At 38.1% G+C, this 6,751-nt stretch overlaps 1 long non-coding RNA gene across 1 annotated transcript; it reads right to left on the bottom strand.

The window, feature by feature from the left end:
* Positions 1–285: 285 nt before the first annotated feature.
* Positions 286–6,496, bottom strand: LOC142180374 (uncharacterized). Its single transcript, XR_012708971.1, has 4 exons — positions 6,187–6,496; positions 1,873–1,943; positions 908–976; positions 286–369 (listed from the first exon to the last, which is right to left on the bottom strand). It is a non-coding gene; the product is annotated as an uncharacterized LOC142180374 (long non-coding RNA).
* Between the last annotated feature and the right edge of the window lie 255 nt (positions 6,497–6,751).

Genomic DNA, 6,751 nt, shown 5'->3' with positions numbered 1-6,751 from the left:
AGCGGGAGTAGTGGGAGTTTGTGCTCCTCCCCCAGCATGTGAGACGGTTGGTGCCACTGTAAATGTACCATTCTGGGCTACGCCCTCTATAAGACTCACCAAACGGACTAGAGCATCCTGAAGCACTGGAGTAGCTATGAATCCTTCCGGGACCTGAACTGGTCCAACTGGTACAGTCTGAACTAGAACCCCCTCCTGAAGATCAACTTGAGGTTCTACAACAGGTGCTACTGCTCGAGCTGTAGACTACGCTCTACCTCTGCCTCGACCTCTAGCACGACCTCGGCCTCGACCTCTACCTCTGGCCATGTTTGCCACCCGGGGCTCTGGTCCCTGTCTGTCAGTAGATGTATTACGTGTCCTCACCATCTGTGAGAGAATAAGAGTAGAATATTTCAATCATCAAAGATAGAATAAGTTCTCATGACAGAATAAGAAAGAAATGATAATGTTCCTAAACATCATAGCCTCTGAAAGATAACTACAGACGTCTCTGTACCGATCCTTCAGATTGTACTAAGTTTGCTCGTGACTCGTGAGACCTATGTAACCTAGTGCTCTGATACCAACTTGTCACGACCCAAAATTTCCACCTTCAGGACCGTGATGGCGCCTAACATTTCACTTGCTAGGCAAGCAATTGTTAGAATATAATTAGCCATTTTAACAAACTTTTAAAATTGATTAACAACAAAGAAATAAATGCGGAAATAAAGTCTAAAATAAGGTGAATAATCCATAATAATCGTGATGGCTAAATATCATCCTAGAACTGGAGTCACAAGTGCACGAGCTTCTAGAATAATACAAATAAGGGTCCGAATAAAATAAAGCTATCTGAAAGGAAACACACAGCTAAAATAAAGTAGACGAGGACTTCAGAACTGCGGACGCTGTGCAGTTATACCTCAAGTCTCCTCTGGGTAGCTGAAATCCGAGCAAGTCTATGGTACACCGCTGGGACCAACTGCGAAATCTGCACAAGGAGTGCAGAGTGTAGTATCAGTACAACTGACCCCATGTACTGGTAAGTGCCGAGCCTAACCTCGACGAAGTAGTGACGAGGCTCAGGCAGGTCGCTTACATTATCCTGTATGCAATCATAGTAATAACAACAATAATAAAAATAAAACAATTATCTCATTTCAATATTTGAAACCAACTCGGCAGTTATAATCAATTATTATTCAATTAATTTCCGTTGCGGCGAACAACCCCTTCCAACAATATAATTATTCAATAATTTCCATTGCGGCGTGCAACCCGTTAAAACAATATAAACTTTAATAAATCTGTTGCGGCGTGCAACCCGATCCCCCAATACAAACTTTTAATAAATCTGTTGCGGCGTGCAACTCGCTCCCCAACTATATTTATTTTCATTTCCGTTGCGGCGTGCAACCCGATCCCCTAATATATTTAAACAACTCTTAAATGTAATAAAAATACTCTAATAAATACCATGTTCAGTGAGAAACTATTAAGCATCAAGGCATACAATAATTATAATCTATTTAGAAATAAGTGATGACAAGTAACAATTAATTGTGAAAATCAAGGAGAAAATAGGCAATTTAATATTTAGTATGCTAAATATCAAGCAGCAATTAAGTCACACAAATCAAATAAGCATGTAGCAATTGTTGCAGGAATTCAAGAATTGGTATTTGACAAGGAAAATGAGAGAAACAATTATTATAACAATTAATTCGTGTCTTTAACAATTTAAGATTTAAAATAATTAAGCAAATAATTAATTTGACAAAGTATAGGCACTCGTCACCTTGCCTATACATCGTTACACATGAAATGCACATAGAAAATAATTCAAGTGTTCTATTCCCTCAAATCAAGATTAACCACGACACTTACCTCGCTTCGCAACTAAATTCAAGTTTCCAATACGCCCTTGACTCGCGAATTAGTGTCCGAGATCCTCAAATCTAGTCATAAACAATTCAATATATTCAATACAAATCGTAGGAATTAATTCCATATGAATTTACTAATTTTCTGGATTAAAATCCGAAATTCATTTTTAAAAATCGACAGTAGGGCCTACGTCTCGAATCTCGGAAAAACTTATGAAATCCGAACACCCATTCCGATACGAGTTCAACCATACAAAAATGATCAAATTTCGATTTCAAATGGGCCTTCAAATCTTAAATTTTTGTTTTTTGGAAAGTTTTACAAAAATTCTAATTTCTTACATCTAAATCCGAAATAAACGATGAATATAGACATGGATTTATGAAATATAATCACTCTTGGTTATAGAACACTTATCCAATTCAAATTCATAAAAAATTCCCTTGGAATCGCCTAAATCCGAGACTCAAAACTCAAAAATGAGTAAAAATGGCTAACTTCCGATTTTATGGGTTCTGTCCAAGCCTTTCCGCATCTGCGGACGCTTGACCGCATCTGTGGTTTTCGCTTTTGCAGAAATGGGGTCGCTTCTCCGGGATGGGTCTCTTCTGCGGACAAGAAGCTGCTTCTGCGGCTTCGCAGATGCGGCAAAAGTTCCGCACCTGCGCACATTGCCCAATCCCTTCCCTTTCGCTTCTGCGAGCTCGCACCTGCGAGATAATTTTTACAGGTGCGGTTGCATCAGTAGGCAGCAATTTTCCAGCTTTGTTCCAAGTCCAAATTTGATCCGTTAACCATCCGAATCTTACTCGAGTCCGCCGGGACCTCAACCAAATACACTAACAAATCCTAAGACATCAAACGAACTCAATTCACGTCAAACAACGCTAAAACCACGAATTATACCCCAATTCAAGCTTAAGAAACTTAAGAGTTTTCAACTTCTATATTCAATGCCGAAACCTATCAAATCAAGTCCGATTGACCTCAAATTTTACACACTAGTCACAAATGATATAACAGATCTATTAAAATTTCCAGAATTGAATTCTGACCCCGATATAAAAAAGTCAAACCTGTTGTCAAACTTTGGTAATTTTTAGCCTTTAAATTACTAGTTTCCGTTGAATGGTCATAACTTGAGTTAGGGACCACCAAATTAAACTCTGGGCATACGTCCAAGTCCCAAATCATGATACGAACCTACCGGAACTGTCAAAATACTGATCTGGGTCCTTTTGTTAAAAATGTTGACCAAAATCAACTTAATTGAGATTTAAAGCTCCATTTCACATTTTAATCCATTTTTCACATAAAAACTTTCCGAACAAATTTACGGTTTGCGCACGCAAGCCGATGAATGATGAATAGTGCTTTTTGAGGTCTTAGAACACAGAAATAATTATTAAATTTAAAGATGGCATTTTGGGTCATCACAATCGGGCCGGTCGCCTCGACAGTACAGAGTACCACTATTCTTATGGAATCGAGCCGTTCGCCTCGGCAACTTCGTGCTTAATTATCGAAATGGGTTCCGATTTGGGTATAATTGAGTTAGCGCCTTCACGACCGGTTATGATATGTTGGTAATGTGATACAGACTATTGATTTTATTTATTGTAGTTGCTCTTATTTGCTTCATTGATACTTGTTGTATACTCACCATGTTTACTTTATGCACTTATATTATTATTATTTGACCTATAGTAAGTGTCAAGTCGACCCCTCGTCACTACTTTTTCGAGTAGCGGTCACGCGGGCACGTAGACGATCATTCCGGAGACTTAGTGGTAAGTTGCTTGCCTTGCTACGATCTGCAGCACCGAAGTCTCCCTCTACCTTATTTACTATTCTGTCTATTACTTTCGGAAAGTAGTTGTAGTAGTTTTGTATATTTCCTAGATTACTCGTGCACTTGTGACACGAGTTTTTGGGGATATTTAGCATTTATGTACTGTTGTATTTATCTTTTCTTTCACCACTATGGATGTTCTTATTATGATGGCATTTTGTTTCAAAGAAATGTTACGGTGGCATGAAGTCTAGTTTAAACCGTTCTTTAAAAAAAAGGAAAAACTTCCATTCTAACAATATTAAAAGGAGTAAATAAATAGTAATTCCACTTGTGGGCTTGCCTAACGGCAGCGTTAGGTGCAGTCGCGACCTATTATGAATTTGGGTCATTACAAGAGACAAAAGAGAAGACCAATAAAAACTAAAAGAATGAAAAAATCAACAGAAACCAAATTACAAAAAACAAATATTAACAAAAATCAACAAAAATAAGAAAAGGAATTTTTATATGATATTTTACTTTTTTGTTTATTAAAAGCAACTCAAATCCAACCGCGAAAACGAGCATAAAGAGTGTTTAAACTTCCACAATTCTACTCTTGGTTTATGATTTGTAAAATTTCTTCTTTTTTTTTGGACTAATTGTTAATTTTCATTCAGAGTATCTTTTTAATCCATTTTAAAATTAGAATGAGGTTATTTTGATCAAGCAATATCTTTTATTGGAGTATGCATTATCTCACTAATATTGTGTTTAGTGTAATACTTGCAAAAAATATATGGTGAAAAATATAGACTAGATACTAAGTAAGTACTTGTAAAATAGAGTTATAGAATAAGAGAGTTATGTTCTATTAATTTCTCTTCTTTTGCAATAGGAATTAACAAGGACCATAGAGAGGTGGACCCTACCAGGGTCAGATTATCCTTTTCCTGCCTCCTTTTGGAAGCAAAACTATTATATGCAGTAACAGTGTCAGACCCCAAGGTATTTTCCTAGTAATCGAATTTTCAAAGTGATAACTCAAGTTCGAACTTAAGGATGAAATATTGTTTCATTTCCCCTAAGACATGTTAAGCAAGGTATGATCACGCTAATGGTACATAGCTATCGGATTAATCTAGGTAAGCACAAGTTGATCTTAAATTATAGTAGAAAATACTTCCATTGGTTTTTAAATTGAAGTTCATGCAAAATTTATAGAAACCTCCCTTATGTTAGCAGAGTGCGAGTATGTTATTCGATTGTGGAGTTGATTGACCAAGTAGGCATCTTTACTCTTTAAATATCCATGTTATCTGTATTCTGATGCTCTATCCAAGAGACAAGAAGATACTGCCAACTCTACTTTATTGGCTATTTCCACTACACAGCCTGCTTGGCTAGAAGAAGTTAACCAATCCTATGAAGATGATCCTAGGGCTACTCAGTTATTTGCTGAGTTAATAACAACATCTCAGGGCAATTCAGACTACACACTACAACAAAGGATAATCAGGTATAAACAGAAGATATACGTAGGAAAGGGTAACACACTGAGAAGAAGAGTATGGGAAGCATTGTATCAATTACCACTAAGAGGCCACTCAGGGCAACAGGGTACTTATAAGAGGTTACATATGAACTTTTATTGGCCAAATATGAAGTCAGACAGTTGCAAATGGGTTAGTGAATGTGACATATGTCAAAGGGTGAAATCAGAGAATGTTCACTATCCTGGGTTACTACAGCCTCTTCCTATTCCTAAGTAAGCATGGAAGGACATCTCTATGGATTTTGTAGAAGGATTACCTACTTCAAATAAGAAGAATACAATCTTGGTTGTGGTTGACAGACGCACCAAGTATGGTCACTTTCTGCCTCTTAAACATCCCTTTACAGCACAGGATGTAGCAGAATTATTTCTCAAGGAAATTTATAGACTGCATGGCATTCCTAGGTCCATAGTATCTGACAGGGATTCATTTTTCACTAGCCACTTTTGGCAGCACCTTTTCGGATCTATGGGTACCAAACTCAATTTGAGTTTAGCTTATCACCCTCAGAGTGATGGTCAAACGGAGAGACTCAACAGGTGTATGGAAACTTACCTAAGGGAAATGATTTTTGATAATCCTAAGCAATGGGTCAAGTGGCTTCACATAGCAGAGTGGTGGTACAACACCAACTACCACAGTGCTTTAAAGATCACACCTTTTGAAGCATTATATGGGTACGCACCACCTCAGCTACCAATGGGATCATTGCCAAGTTCTGGGTAGACCATGGCAAGTGTGAGTTTAGCACAAAGACAACACATGGTGTAGATACTTAAGGACAACCTAATTTGGGCACAGTCACACATGAAATTATTTGTAGACAGATCAAGGTCGGAAAGAACCTTGGAAGTTGGGGACCAGGTCTATCTTAAGCTATAATCGTATAGACAATCATCAATCGAGGTTCGCAGAAATGTTAAGTTGTGTGTTCGTTATTTTGGTCCTTACAAGATATTGAAGAAAGTGGGTACAGTAGCTTACCTCTTAGAGCTTCCTGAAGGCTCTTAGCTTCACCCAGTATTCCACATATCACAGCTCAAGAAGAGAATCGGTCCAACGATCGAACCTCAGCTTCAGCCACCAACGTGTGATGCTAAGGGTCAGGTGCTAATTCAACCAGTGGCCATATTGCAGCGGAAAATGGTGAAGATTGATAATGGTGTGGGAGTTAAAGTGTTGGTTAAGTGGGCAAATCTTAAGGAGGAGGATGCTACACGAGAAGACTAGGGGTATATCAAGCATCATTTTCTCGATTTTGTGGCTCAACAGGCTCAACATCGATCTTGAAGACAAGGTCATTCTCGAAGGGATGGGGAATGTTATGAATTGGGAAAGTAGGTTGAAATGGGAAAGTGGGCAGTGATAGGTAAGGGCAGTGTAATAAAAGAGTGGACTGGGCCACTAGAGACGGGCAAAGAATTGGGCCAAGCGGGAAGCTCAATAGTAATGACCTCTTATTCAGCCCAAGTGAATATGAATAAATACTATGAGTTAGGTAGGGGAGTTAGGCAATTTTCTGTTAAATCAGTTATACTCTTAACCACTT

This window comes from Nicotiana tabacum, chromosome 4 (assembly GCF_000715075.1).
Source record: "Nicotiana tabacum cultivar K326 chromosome 4, ASM71507v2, whole genome shotgun sequence".
NCBI classification, from domain to species: domain Eukaryota; kingdom Viridiplantae; phylum Streptophyta; class Magnoliopsida; order Solanales; family Solanaceae; genus Nicotiana; species Nicotiana tabacum.
This window is presented reverse-complemented; position numbering and strand designations above follow the sequence as displayed.